This window comes from Pipra filicauda, unplaced genomic scaffold, assembly GCF_003945595.2.
Source record: "Pipra filicauda isolate LSUMZ 115617 unplaced genomic scaffold, ASM394559v2 scaffold49_size4853605_pilon, whole genome shotgun sequence".
In the NCBI taxonomy this organism is placed as follows: Eukaryota; Metazoa; Chordata; class Aves; order Passeriformes; family Pipridae; genus Pipra; species Pipra filicauda.
The window spans coordinates 3,274,129-3,289,685 of record NW_024104642.1 but is presented as its reverse complement, the minus strand read 5'-3'; the positions used below and the strand labels follow the sequence as shown (position 1 = coordinate 3,289,685).

The window sequence follows — 15,557 nt, the reverse complement described above, 5'->3', positions numbered from 1 at the left end:
CAAACTAAGACACACTTCTGCTATGTGTGCAGCTCTGCTATGAAGAGCGTTTATCTGAGCTGTCAGCTGGCTGGCTGCAGTGTTTGGTGCTGTTCACACAGCTCAGCCAGAGTGTCTCTATGAAACCTGTAGTGCTGCAGCAGCCGGGGGTTTTATGCTCCTCATCTTATTAAACGTGAACTGCATGTGTTCCACATTGCACTGAGGTGCTCAGCCAAAGGCTAGGTGAAAGAAGAGGTCAGGTTTCCACCTCTGTTAGTTACTTGGATGGTTTAAATGGAGCCATGAGGGTGTAAATGCTGTGTGATGGAGCTTAGGGTCGCCAGGGTGTGTCAGGGCCCTCTGGACTCAGAGCTGTTGCTGGCAGGTCAGCATTTCTGATCAGACACTGCTTGTTTGGCAGCAGTAGAGCATTCGCTTGGCTTTTCCTCCAAGTGGAAAGGGAGTGAAAGCTGTTTCTTAGTCAAGTGTCATCAATCTTCTTTTCTTGTCATGGTTCAGGTGGATGTGTTGGTGAATTAGACTAATTTTTCTTTATATAGCTCAAGCAGTGTTTTGCCTTTTTATCTTTCTGTCCTGTTTTAACCATTTCCAGACTTCATTCTCTTATTGCTGACCAATTAATTTTTCTCCTTACTGCCTTCTCTACCAAGATTCTCCCATGCTCAGCAATTCTTGCTGCTGCATATCTGACCTACTTGTACAGCTCCGTTGCTGGGTGTGTTACCTGCATGATACTTAGACTGTGTGTTGGCCTTTTCTTTAGTTTGATTTTTTGTGTGTGTGTTTCTATGTGTCTAAAATGTATTTCTGCTTAGAGTGTTTCAATACCTCAGTAGTTTTCTTCAGAAACACAAATTTGAGTGTTATTTCATTTACTTCCATTCCTAGTTAGTAATTGCTGGATTTTGAGCTTTGCAACCCCAATGACCTGCCTGAACAAGCCTTTCACTCCATGCAGCCTTCCTCTTCTCCTCACGGGTAAAGACCCTTTATTTCTTCTCTGAAGCTTCTCTGTGGGTGCCTGTTTCCCTGGCTGAACATTGGATTTTCAGTCCGTATGCCCCTGCCAGTCTTCCCTGGCTTCTGCTGCAGTGTCTCTTCAGCAGACATCTTGCTTATACAGCTTTTCTGCTGATCTCTAACAAATCAGTAGCATATATTTGTTTGTATAGTATTACATGCTGGCATTGTAAAAAAAACCCAACAAAACCAAACCAAACAAAAACCCACAAACCCAAAACTCATTCAGTTATTTTCTCTGTACCTGAGCATGAGACAGGAGCCACTCTCTTTGGGTCATTTGTTCATAAAATAATGGGGTCACTATTACTTTGTTATCATGTGATCTGCTAATGGAAGGATTCTTTTACTGTGTAATAGCAATAGTTCAAACTGTTAATGTAAATTTAAAAAAATATAATACCCTTTTCACGTATCATACTGATGGGGCAAAAGTAGCAGCTTGGGCACTCTTCTTTGGGCTTCCATTTCTATTCATATGATGACTCTGATCCAGTGGTAAAGTTCTGTAGTAATGTGTAAGGAAACTTCCAAGATAAAATGTAAGTTAAATAAAAAAAAGAATTTTTGAAAAGGACTTCATTCAGAAAAAGAAAATAAATTTGACATAGTATGCATTTTGAGTGAGGTTCTTCAGAGAAGGAAAAATTCCTGGGCTGCTATGGAGAAGTACTGGAATGAAGCAACCACTGAATGAGTGAGGTTCACTTAAGGTGTGAAGTGAAAATATGTGAGGGTTTTTTGCTTTTTGTGTGTGGGTGTATCAGTGTGCTTTTGGCACGAACTGACAGTTGGAATAATATTGTGGCTATGGCAGATTTAAAAAAAAACAATGGTAAATATTTGGTTGATAATTCTCGAATTTATACGTTTTCTCAAAAAAGTAGGCTTTTGACAAAAGAGAAAACCATCAAAAATAATGCTTTTATCTGGAAATTGATAACCCTTCTTATTATAAGTAACAATAAAAAGATACAGACTAAGGAATATTAGAGGAAAATACACATTTTCTAAGTTGTTTTACTCAGTGAATATAACAGTAACTTGAATATAGTTAGTTTCACTTTTTCTTTATATAGGCAGTTTCCCAAGGTGAGAGAAACATCTGAAAAAAACCCCAACCACATGCTTATAAGATTATAAAAACTGGTGCAGGGAGCTCGGAGGCATGAGTTACTACTTTTAAAGTCCTCTGTTAAAAACAAGGCTAGACTCCATATTGATGGAGTCCTTTTTAAGGCAGTGCCCTTTTAATCAGCAAACAGGTCCTCTGTGCATCAAATAATTAAAAATAGAGCAAAGTTTCTGAACAAGGCGTCTGGCAGAAGCGTCTGTACTTCCATCTGTGCATGATTAGCAGAATGTTTCATGATATTTAAATAGCACAAGCTTTGCTCTCTTTTTTATTATTTGTTGTGCTGAAGACCTGTTTGCTTGTTAAGTGGTCTTTTTTGAATAGTTACTGGCAAGGAATCAGCTTGAACACGCTGCAAATGCCAAATTGTCCCTTTTTTCAGAGAGACGCTGCCCTTACTGTTTTGTTTTTTGTTTTTTTTTTTTTTGATGGGAGTTTTACCACAACTCTCACTTGGTGTTAAAATTTTCTTAAGGACCAGTTCGTTTCAGAGGGAGTTTAGCTTGTATTTATGGTCCCTGCCCGTGGGCTACAGTTTCAGTGGTAATGGCAGTTATTTTCATAGCAGTGTCGCTCGGAGGCGCGTTACAGTGCGAGTACGCACCAGGGTGTACTTGCAGAGTACGTGTGTCGGCTCAGCTCTGCAGCTTCTGTTGGCGGTGATGGGAGCCATGCGTCTAATCTGCTGTGCACACTGGTCCGAAGCCTTACCCTTTCAGTGGGGATGCAATCAGCCAGGCAACAGCTTTCCAAGCGGTTTCGAGGCCTTAAGCTGGGACTCCTCCTTGCTGGCAGTCATTCAGCGTCAAATTGTGCGCTCCTTGTCTCTGGCTAGCAACACGGCGCTTTGCAGATGTAGGCACTGATTTCCCTCCATGCTAGTAAAGTTTCTGTGTGTGTGTTTTTACAAAGGCCTGCACAAGAAGGTATGGAATGAAAAGAAGCCACTGTCTGGATGCTAAGTGCATTGCTGTAGCTGGCTGAGGACAGTTCTGTTATGTGCAAGTGCCTGGTTGTTAGGAGCAGGCAGGTTGGCAGGGAGCTGAGACACTCATATGGGCTCAGAGGTCCTTTGTGGAAAGCCAGTATTCAGTCTTTGGACAATCTGTGTTCTTGGATGGGCATGGAAAATAAGAGCTTTTGTGGTGTGTGTAAGTGGTGTTTACTCTGTAGCTAGGCTTTTTGTTGCTGGTTTGTTTTTTTTTTTCTTGTGTTTGAGAAACACGGTGGTGTGTGATGTATGAATACTGACCTGGGTCATCTCTTAACTTCAGTTGAAGACTTCAAAAGAAGTTGTGGTTACTACTGAGAGCAAAGCTGCTAACTTGACAACATAAGTGCATAAACTCTGTGTGTTTGTACCTCAGAAAAAATACTGAGAAGCCTCGGCCATGGAGAAGGCCTGTCATGAACCTCCACACAGGGTTCACCTCACCTCACTTAGCTAGTCCTGTGTTACCTGCTGGTGTCTGTCATGCTGTTTCTGGCCCAGCTTCTACAGAGCAGAGTGCTCTGTGGTCTCAAAGCAAGTTCTCCTCAGCAGGGTTGTATCTTATGTGGGCAAATTGTTGGAAATTCAGGGGGGTATTGGTAGGACCATTTTGCAAGTGCCTGTACATTGCATGGTTCGGTTTCTAGGCACCCAGCGGGGCCAAAGCTAAATTAGCAGGTACAGAGGAATCCTGGAAGGGCAAGAGAAGGAACAGTCATATTTCACTGTAAAAGCTAAGGGTAACATGTACGCCCATTCTTTCGGCTAGACTGCTCAAGTAGTGCATGAAGCAGTTCCACTCACATCACAATGCTCTTAAAAACTGTTGCTATTGGACCCCCTAACAATTGATTTCTGCAGAAATAAGAATTACTTCTAGGGCTGATTCTTGATCCGTGTAGTTTGGTGGACCTAATATTAGCATCATTCCAGGAGCAGAAGGGAGAAGGAAGACTTGGGATCATTTTAGAATGATACATGAAGTTGTGTTGGTAGGTTGATTAAACTAAGTCAAGCTTTATGTTTTGCTCCCAGTATTTTTTCTCAAAATATACCAATTTTGGTTTTTGGAACAGCTTCAGTTTATGTTGTGGATGTGAATTAAATAACATTAGTATGAATTGCATATTGTCTAATGGAATTTGTTTTTCTGTGTCTTCTGTTATGCTCAAGGTACTTCAAACACTTTAAAATAATGAGTTCAGCTATAATAGTGCTGAGGCTCTGTAGACAAACATAACTGTCTTTCCGAGTGCAACAGGAGATCAAATTCAGGGATGGTTTTGCTGATAGGAGTGGGAAGGATACCTGTTGTGATGTTAGTATTACCCCATCTGTTTTTTCTAAAAGCATTTGTGAGAGGCTCCTTATTTTGGCAGACTAGGTTTTGCTGTTTATTACTTCATTTATAACTCTCAATGCAGTGTAAACAGAATGAAGAAGAATTGCAGGACACATTATTCACAAGCTGTTGTTTAAACTTCATTGTTGCATTTCTAGCCCTGATGATTTCACGTGATGACATACTACGTGAAAAATCTGGTAGCCCTTGATTTCCTGAAACAAACCCAAAGCTTCCTTTTATGGCCCTGCAAAAGCACATTGTAGCAAAGCAGGTAAACTGGAATTCAGCCGAAGATGGTAGTATCTTATTAATTTGTGTGAAAAATGAGGGTTCTGTTAGTTGTCTGCAGGTCTCCAGAGGAGAGGGAGTGCCTTGTATCACTCAAAAATAATTCAGCTTGCTGGCGAGAAACATGGATAGCATCCAACATACAGACATCCCTAAGTACAAGGATTATAATGGAAATGTTGATGACCAGTCAATATAGATATATTAGCAAGTATTTATATAACTCAGAATTGTTGACTACTGTAGACATGTTGTTTTAGGCCCCATTCCCACTGGCTTCCTCCTGTTGACTTTTGGAGTATTAGAATCAGACCCCTTTGGCTCAAATTTGGAGTGAATTAAGACTGAGTGTACATGTTCTGAAATCACCCTCTAGTTTTGGAAGGGAGAATAGTGGAAATAACTGACCTGTACAGTGATACTGAAGTACTTTATGGCATCATCAGGCCATACACTGAAAATAAAGCTTTCCTTAAGATATTTTGGATATTTCATTTTGATTTACACTTTATAGTGTTCCCTGTTAGTGTAAGGCTCTGTGTAGTTTTCCTCATAAAGCTGTTCTCTGTCACAGAGAAAAAGGCCTTAACATGTGCCTTTCTGTGTATGTATTATTATTAATTCATTATTTTAAGTTTGTACTATTATATAGAAGCTTCTCCAAAACTTTGGCAACTTGACAGAAAGGAGTGACAGTTTGGTGCATTCTCAGCTGTGCAGCTCTAACATATGTTGCTTTTAAAGACACCTACATGTTACAATAAAAATACCCCTTATAGCCAAAGATGTGTGACCACAGTCTAGGTAATGACAAAAGACAGAGACTCAACTAAGTACTGAAACAGGAAAAAAAAAAACAACAAAATATTTTTAAGAGCAGTAGAATCTACAAAGGACAGAATTACTATTCTATAAATATTAAAAACAAACAAACAAAAAAGCTCAGTGGTTTACTATATGTAAAAGTTGCTATCAGATAGGGAATATATTTGGAACGAAAGTCTGAAATACTAGATGCTATAAATTTGATAGATATTCAGAAAATATCTATTTGCGCTGGTGCACTTCAGAAAAAGAATAAATGTGTAGCTTTGCTAGAAAGAACAAAATCAAATTTGGGGAAATGCATGAGTACTGCTAGAAAAGCTGAACAGTACATTTCTATGTAAAATGGCATGTGACTGGTGTAAGTGCTGTTCTGCCCCAGTTAGGGCTGCTGAGATTGTAAGCAGGTAGCAAAAATTTACTGTTTCATATTTCATGGATAATAATTGTTCTGACTGTTTTAAATAGCACAGGAAATGTAGTGTCACAAACTTGACATTTGAATATTAATACTGATACTGAAACAGTTTCACCACAAAGAATGCCAGGACTGCAGGAGGTAGGACAGCATTTTGATCAGGTAAAGACAGAAGAATTTTAAAGCTCTTCTGATAGGTTGAAAAAAGACCTTTTGAAAACTGGGGCAAAATTACCTTTCAAGATTGGATATTTTATATCCAGTTTTGGGAATATCTGTGCAGGTATTGTTGGAAGCGAAGAGATGTCTCTGTCATTTTTGTCTTCCCCCTTCCTCCCCCGCTTGCAGTTTGATGAAGACTGTTTCAAAAAAGGCTGATAGCACTGGGCTACAAAGTGTTTTGGATTCACTTGTACAAATGCATGAGTGGATGTGGGTTCAAGAAAAGAGCGTGGGAGTCTTTGATATCCATTTGCCAACTTGCTTGAGGTGCACTGTAAGTTATCTTCTGTAAGGTTGTGATTTGGCTATGGGTTGCTTTATTAAAGGGAGACCTTTCTTTTCTAAACGTAAAGTAGGGCTAACTTTCCCTTTCTTTTTAACAAGCAAGCTTGCTCTCTCCACGTCTGTGTGCATATGAGTGTGTGCACAATCCCTTACTATTAGTTTGTTAAGACTTTCTTGGTTCTTACAGCAATGTGTGGTGAAATCAGAATACATCACTTCACATACAAATACACAGCAAGTTTCAGCCTACCTACATGATGGAGTCCAAGGACTGTGTCCTCTTTGTATTCATACTGTAACAAACTTCCTTCAAAGAGGATACAAAATAAAGATAGAGATTGGTGAAAATTACTGATGATACTTTGCAAGTAGAAGAGGCCAGCCCAAGCCAAGCCCATGCAAAGAAACAGGAATGTTTCTGTTCTGTGAGTCACTGCAGTGCAGTGCTGATGTGGATGGTCCCCCCTGTTGAGAAATCTCTTGGTGGCTTTTGGCAATCATGTTGTTATGTAGATGATTAGGTAAGTCATTCAGCTGGTGGTAGCGCTGATAGGTACATTTCTTTCCAAAATTCCTTGTCAATGGAGTACATAGAGCACATTTTTGACTTTGTACTGTTAATATAGGTTGCACCAGTTTGGTTTTAGCTGTTTAGCTGTGTGCAAGCTAGTTAAAGGAGTTTTATTTTTTTGAGGACAGGAAGGAAAAATTTGTCAGCCTCCTTTCTGAAAGTGTTTTGGTAGTTGTGACCGCTTTTTCCCTTCAAAAATATATCTTGTGCTTTCAGACTCTCTTATTTTCAGACGTGATTAATGGTAATTTTTATCTTTAGAATGCAAATGCAATTTTAGCATACTTTTGCACTGTATAATGCTTCTCTCTGCACAAACTGCTTACCAGACAAATTAAAAAGATAGGTATGTATTTAAAAACCAACCAACCAAAACCAAAGTGCAGTTTACCTTCTGAAATATTTGTATACTCATAGCTGCAACATATTTATGCCAAAGTGACACTATTCTGCTTTGCCAAGTGTGAGCAGCTCCCTTTAGCTGCGTGTTGCTGCTGTAGGTAGAAAAAGTCAGGCATTTCACTAGAACCATGGCAAAGCCTTTGTGTCTCGGTGGTGGTAACCTACACAGGAACAACCCCTCTGAGGTACATTTTGCAGGGGGATTATGGGGAATCACACGTCCCTGGCAGTCGTTGGCATTCCTGTACAAAGGGTGAAACAACAGCACTTATATTAAGAAATGCAAATCCCCTGCTGCCATGTAAAAACTGGGCAGACTCCTGACCCTGGGGTGATGCCAATGGCATTTTAGCCTGCCCCAATGAGTTCTTAAATTTGTTAGGCACGATCTCATTTTCACAAAGGAGACCTGGATAAGATAGTAACTCATTGGAGATCTTATTCTCTGGGGCTGTGCTGTTTGTAAGGTGATTCACAGCATGTACAGAAGGAATGGAAAATGTTGTCTTGGAAGCTTTCCAGTATGTTGTTATTTTGAAGTAATTTTCCTCATGTACAAATGCTGGTGATTGTACAGGGAGCCCCTAGAGCTACAAAGAGTGGAAGGTGAACCTCCTACATCCTAGGTTAGGCTGTAGCTAGTAAATAACATTTTATTTTGTGGCCAGCTATTCACCCAACAATCTAGACCTGTTCTAAATAAAAATCAAGAAAATAAAATACTTGTGAGACTTTGGCCTGTTACAAGATGGGTTGCTGCTGCAGATGATTATATAGATCTATTTTACTGCCTGTTCCTAATGCCAAGATTTAGAAAAGTGTCTTGATTTTTTAACTGCCCAGAAACACAGCCCAAACTGGGAGTAATCATACTGAAACAAATTGCTTTTTTTTATATCCTGTACTTCCTCTATCTCTACAACTGTTTCCCAGAGTATCAGCTACATCTACTATCAGTGGTAGGATAATAGGTTAAATAAATATATGTTTTTTCAAAATTCCATACTATAGGTTCTCAAAGGAACATAGAAGTAGATTGTTAACCTTCTGATTTAGTGTCTGAACCTGCTTCCTTGATGTTAGTGCAAATTAGTGGAATTAGGATCAGACCTTAAAGGAATTAAGAATTACAGAAAAAAACTCTAAACTCCAACAGTAGTGTCTTAGAGCTGACCAAGTTAAAAATGTGAATGAAAAATTGTGACATATGCCTAAACCTCAGCTAATTGTTGTGGTGAATGGAGTAATCTTCCATGGAACTCTGAGTGGCCAATGTGTTATTGTGCATCAGGGCCCTATTAATCCATAGATTATTGACAGAGCATATGGTAACTGCTCCAAAGCATGCCGTATACAACATGCTTTTATCTTTGTATTATTGTTTAAAACTACATTCTAGTGTGTCACTGGGGATATATGTAGTCTTGAAAAAATTGTTTGCACTGTGGTATTTGCAATATAGTATATGGCCAGGATGTACACTAGGTATTCAAATTATATATGCTGCAGAATTTGTGAATTTGCCTTTTAAAATATTTGTCATTTCTGGAAATACCCCGAGGTGTAACTGTCCACAGCCTTCCTCTTCTAAATAGTTATTAGTATTTGCTTTCAAAGTTGAATCTTTAGCCAGCTTGGGAGTGAGTTTGACAGCTAGTGATTTTAAAACCTTATAGTCAGAACTGTGACCCAGAAATTGTTTTTTTGGCATTACAGCGGTACTGTTCATTAATATGTGTGAAGTACTGAAGCCTCTCAGAAAAATGGAGAAACAGCTAGGAAGAGGTGCATGCAAGGCCAGAGAGCCTCATGCAATTCGATCTGGAAATGTTTTACCTGACATCACTTGGCTGAGGAGAGATAACTTGCTCATGACTCTGGTCAGAGCTGCCTGATTATATGTGAACCCTAGGGAGTAGGGGATTCAAACTATGGGAGATGTCCTTCCCGGGGGTACATTTTGGAGACTCTGAGGGTGCGTTATGGGAGTATTAAGGCTCTTTCACGTTACACTGTGAAAACTGGGGCCTCATGTGCCTGTTTGCTACTCAGAGACTAGAAACTGCCTGGGTGCAGATGACCAGATTTTAATTTTTCCCACCTGCTCCTGCCTGCCCTTTGCTGTTGCATTTGATGAGGCTGTTTTGTATGTGGTATTTTGGGGAATTTTTATGTGAGAAAGAGTATAGCGATGTATTCATTACAGCTGTATCTTACTCCTGCAGGAATTCCAGTAGCTTCTGTGATAAATTCATTCCCCAACTTCAGCCAATCCACTGCATTTTGGGCATTTGACTCCCCTGGGGGTGGTGGTGCAGGGGTATCTCCTGCCCTCGCTGTACTCTTCCATGAGCTGCTGGTGACGGGGCCTGTTGAGTCTTTCCTGAAGCCCCTGGGGTCAGAGAAGGCCCTGGGGTTGCCCCTGGCTGCAGAGCTTCTGGAGGAACTCCACCACCCATGTCTTCCCAAGCATCCATGGGCTCAAGGCTGGCTGCTTGCCCCTGCCCTGCCCTATCTGCCCTTCTGAGTCCCAGCCACGCCTCGGTGTGCCACTCCTGGAGTGATGGCACATGGACATGCAGTGGGCAAGGTGTTCCCTGTTTGTGGGACCACCGTGATCCTACTGTGCTGGAGCAGCAGCTGCTCCTCACAGGGATTTTTCTGCTGCTCTGTGCTGCTGCAGGGTCAGGTTTTTCTTGGGAGCTTGTTGGTTCTCGATGCCAGTGGTGCAGCTGGGATGTGGTTGAAAGAGGAACGAGCGATGCCAAGGCTGCCTGTGAGCCTGCTCACCTTATGCATGGTTTCAGGATACCCGGAAAATTTTAAGGCAATTAATTGCTAAGCCTGGAGTTTGTTTAAATACACCCCAAATGTTGCATAATATCTATTAACTAAATTTTTCTACCCTTTAGGAATGCTGCCCCTTTAGGCTAACTGGATACAACAGTGTTCCACCGCACGTGCATAACAGCTCTCGCTCGAGGTTGTGAGCAGCAGCGTGTTCCTGGCTGCATGGGTTAATTGGTTTGCAGGATAATGGTGATTTTTAGTTTGTGGTGGCAATAGGGACCAGTGACTCTGGTCTGTGAGCCTGTTGGTTGGAGCCTACCTCTGAAGAGCAGGGACTCAAGAAACAAAGCTAGCTGTCAGCTGGTGCAGTTGCTCTGTGGTATGCTTCACTTTTATCGGGGAAATTACCTTAGGGAGCTTGCAAATGGAAAAAGATTGAAAGCCTGCTCAGCCTTTCTGAGGTGAAAAGAGATCATGAAAGTTATCTTTTTGGTATGCTCATTTTTTTTAGAATATTAATTAAACATTTTCATTTTCATGTAATTTTTTCTGCTTTTCTCCCATCCATTTTGAGTCAATTAACATCTCTGTCCTTCTTTTTGACTACATGTGCAATTTTTCTTATCCAAAATTCTTTATTGATCTAATATAGTAGTTAAATGGGGTGACTTCTAAAACACAGTAGGGTAGCTTAGTGAATTTATTTAAAAACTAATGTTTAACATACAGCATCTTCTGTAAAGTTACCAAACATTCTGTGAGTAGTGTTGTAGTTATGGCTGTTTTCACAGAACTTGAGAGTTTGCTGGAGAAATCATCCTTTGGAATAAAATATTTTCTGCTTTTTTTCGTTATAAAAGAGAATAAACTGTTAGTGTTAGTATTTGTGGGAATCCATCCATTTGTCATACCTTGTAGTAAATGATAATACTCTCCTGGCCATTTTTGAGATACTGAAGCATGGAAGTGAAAACCACCTCATTTCATTATTTAGATACATGCAAATAATCCTTTTTTTTGCACTATCTCTGACTGTTCTTTAAAAATTCCACTGCAGTGCTAGTAGATGGCCCTGAAACAGGAGAAACCATTCCTGAAGGTTCAACCTGGTTCATATCTGAGTGTGCTGCCTCTCTTGCTTCGTTGCAAATCCACATCAACCCACTGGCATGATAACGTAGAATGAGCTGCAGAGTCATCCATACCTTTGCTTAACCTTGAGCAGTCAGTCTGGCAAGGGAGTGGAGGATGCTCTTCAGCATAAGGTTTGATGCTTAGAAATCTGCTGAGATGGGAGTAAATTCTTGCTCGGATGAGGACGGCCTTGCTCCTGTCCTGTGCTTGTTGGTGCTGTGGTGCAGGGTGATGGAGGAGGAGCAGTGGGCTGTGTCCATGGGGCAGGCAGGAAAGCTGCCTGCCCTTCCTAGCTGTGTACCCCTGGCATGGGCCTTTCCCGCATGTGGTGGCAGGGAGGTGCATGCCAGGGGGTTTGCTCAGGCAGTGCTCTTCATGCTAGGACTCATGCAGCCTTGCTAGAATTCAAATGAACTGTATAATTAGTATCACTTTAGCTTCCAGTCGGCTGTAATAGGTACCAGGAAGCTGTTTCTGCTTTGCTAATACTGATACTAAAAAAAGTATTTTACTTTCCTACATGTACACCTTACAGAGAAGAACATGCGGTGTGGTGTTTTGTCAGGAGACAGCATAAACTCTGTTTTCCAGTGCCACAACCAGCAACTGTGAAATCTGCATCAAAATGTTTTTCCCAAGCATCCTTTAGGCCATCTAGGGAAAAATACATATTGGTGTGCAGGCTGCTCATACCTGAGCTCAGGGCAGATGCCTGCTCTGGTCCTCACTGACAGCAAGAGAGTTAGTGGTTGAACTAGGGAAACTGATCTGAGCAATCTTCCAGCCTGAAGGATGTGAGGTAGAAATGGATGAGAGGAACTGTAAGAGATATGAGAGAATCAGTGGGCTAGGAGAAGGACGATCCAGTAAAATCAAGTAATAAAACACATCTGCAGGACCTGAAGTTTGAAACAGTAGCTCTATGCTTGCATGCTTGGCACAAATTCCATTTCTAATTTGTCTGCTTCCTTCAGGCTTCCTCTTGCCAGAGAGGTGGTCTGTGTGCCTGCTTTCTGCAGCTGGAGAGTCCTTGGTCTGCTCATGCAAGTGGTGGCAGAGGGCCATAGCCAAGGGAGACAAGAGTCTTCCCTGTAACATTGCTCTTGGGTGGGTGTGCTTGGCTGGTTTTCCAGATCATAGACTTCATGCAGTAGGGCATTAGAAATATTATAGGCTATTAAACCTACTGTTGGAACATTTTACTGCACTAACTGCTGCTTTTAATAGAGTTCAGATCTGACATTTTTGGGACTGAGAGGGCTTGGATGTAAACTTTGTTAAATCAGTTTTGAAAAAGGAAGTTCTTTCATGCTTTGAAGGAGGAAAAAAATCAAGACAGAACTGCAAGTCTCTTCCTTAAATCAAAGTTTTCTGCCTGAAATGGGAACAGCTCAGCAGAACAGTTTAAGTAAACATGGCCATAACTGCTTATCTGAGACATTGGCATCCTCTGTTTTTACTGTGTTACTTTTTTGTGGTATCCTGGCGTCTCTCAGTCACTGATATGTTTGTTCTCACAGCACCTCTTTCACAGGCATATACTTTCGTGTCCATTTGATAGTTGCCACCATGATTTAGGGCTTTATCTGAACAGCTTGCTCCAGAAGTGTATGTTTTCTATACCTTTATAGATGAGAGTTGAATTGCTGTCTGAAGAGTCTTTCCTGCTTCCCGCCCCAACTTTGTCTCTCTTGTGGCTTCTTTATTTATAAGGGGGGAAAAATCAGAGGCAACTGTTCCTGAGTCATCCCAAGTTAGTGTTGAGGACAGACCAGGATAAAATCTAGGCCAGAGACAGCAAGTGATGGATGATACGCACTTGTAGCCTGTGTAGGGGGCCAGTGAGTGTAGTATAAACACTGGGAGACTTGCTGAAAATCCTATATGTACATGACAGTGCTAAGAGTTAGGTACTATTCTCTAAAGCTAGTGCCTGAGCATGGAATCATGGTTCTTCTCCTAGGCAGGAAAAGTGCACTGTATTGTGAGAATGGTTTATTGATACCTAACAGTACACCTTGGGTAAGTTTTGCCTGTGTGTGTTAAAAAAAAGTAGACTCACACTGGGTCTTTTATCCAGGGAGCATTGCCACATGCAAGTAACTTTTGTGCACTTTAAGTGCTTCCACTGTACCATTGCTTGGAACTTCATTATTAAAAATAATTTTTATTGCAGTTAATATTTTGCTCTTACATCCAGCCTCTAAAGGACCAATTTGTTTTAATTTGTACATTAACAACAACAAAAATGTTTTAGTTAAGAGACTGTACAGTAGTAATTTATTCAATAGGTCTTGTAAAGTAGTAAAAAATTAAGTGATGTTTGATAGAGTACTTCTGTATGTTCTGTAACATTCTTCAAAGTAATGGAAGAATAAGAAATGAGAAGTGAGAGAACCCTTTTGTTTTTCCATGGCAATGAATGTGTTTGTATATTTCTGAGGCTCTAGTATATGTTCTTCCTCTTTTTGCCTATGTTACGAGGAATAAAATCAATTAAAGGAAGAAAAAGAGAAAAAGAAGACTGTGCCTCTTGCTCAGTTTTGTTGTGATTCAGACAACAGTGCATCAGGACATAGGAAGTGATCTCAGCCATACTTTTAGTCATATTTTTAGAGTGATATTTCATGATGAAATAGTGTCCAAAATTTTAAAGCTAGTATACAAGCAGATGTAAGTATATTGCACTGCCTGTGTCTATCTAGTACATAAAGAGCTTCACAACTGTTTGGATCTGCTCTTCTTTCATAATGGGCTGCAACTTGTTTACTAATGCTTGAAAGCATGTACACATCAAATAAATCTCTGGTATTTGGGCCATAGTGTACCAGCATTATGCAAAGGGAAGATTAACCACACTCTATATTAAGCTATGATCCACTTCACTCTTGATTCCTAGCTATACTAAATCAACCAAACCATCAAAGAACAGAATTAGTGGAAGGATTCTTTAGACAATAGATTTATTTCAATGTTTATTTGTGTTATTGTTAAGAAAAGGGCAATCAGCAGAGCGAATCTGCTTGGGACTCAGGGCATTATAAATTAATCATAAGACATGCAGTGAGCTTTTGGGTGTGGAAAACCAGCAACAAATGCAAATGCTACGTAGCTGAATTGTATGGTGTGTATGGTGTTGCTGCAACAGCTGAGAGGCAATACGCTTGCTTTAACTGGGGCTCCTGTTAATCGATAGTCTTTAGCAAGCATTATATTGGCAAATCTGACACAGAATGAATTTGCAAGAGTGACTCAAAAGACTTTCCTAACATGAAGCATCTTTAATGCGTATCATTTTAGCTGTTTCCTGTTTTTACTCTGCTCTCTTTCAGCAAAAAGGTCAAGAAAAGCACTAGCTCAGTGGCTGAATTTTTCTGAAGTGCTTTACAGTAGGGAAAGTGGAGAAACCTCTTAAAGTGCTGTCTTATTCAGTAAGTTAAGCCTTTTGTTCTTCAGTTAATTTATTTATTTTCCTGATTTCGGTATTTTTAAAAATATCTTATATATCAGATTAATTAAAATTACTTTTAAGGTATCTCCAGGCAGGTGCAAAACTCCTCATCCTCACCTTTGCTTTCCTTTTCCCCAGAGGTAGTTTTTGCTATATGAAACCTGTTACCCCACCTTGCTAGATACGGAACTAACACAGTTGACTCCACACTACTGTGACATGACTGTCTATCTGCCCTAAATGTGGCTGGTTGCTGCATTCATGTTCAGAGAATTACAGTATATATTGTCTGGCTCTTTCTTTGTCACTTTCCCGGCCCATGTGTGTGTGTGTACCCACACACTTGAACAATGCTCTCCCTTTGTTGATGCACTCTGAAAGCCACCAGCTGCATTAATGATTTTCAGAGCCTAGAATGGGAGCTTTTGGGCTTCTCCTACAGCAGTAAGATAGGTGTGTTTGATACTGCTATCACTATCACTGTAAGCAACAGAAAAAGAGAGAACTGTATCCGTTTCTTTATGATAACCGATGGAAACAGAGGCACACAGGAAGATTTTCTTAATGTAACTAGAGGTTCAGCTAGTGCTGGTGCCTTTCTGCTGATTCCAAAAGAAGGTCAGAGGCTAAAAAAGTTAAGTGCAGAATATTCAAATTTAATTTATAGCATTAAATTA

The 15,557-nt window shown here is 40.4% G+C and overlaps 1 long non-coding RNA gene across 1 annotated transcript in view; it reads left to right on the top strand.

Annotated features, from left to right (window-relative positions):
- LOC114000617 overlaps positions 1–14,854 on the top strand; it is a 29,567-nt gene extending 14,713 nt beyond the window's left edge. Inside the window, exon 3 of the long non-coding RNA XR_005565581.1 lies at positions 14,762–14,854. This is a non-coding gene — a long non-coding RNA (uncharacterized LOC114000617). The remainder of the gene's footprint in view (positions 1–14,761) is intronic.
- The last annotated feature ends 703 nt before the right edge of the window (positions 14,855–15,557 follow it).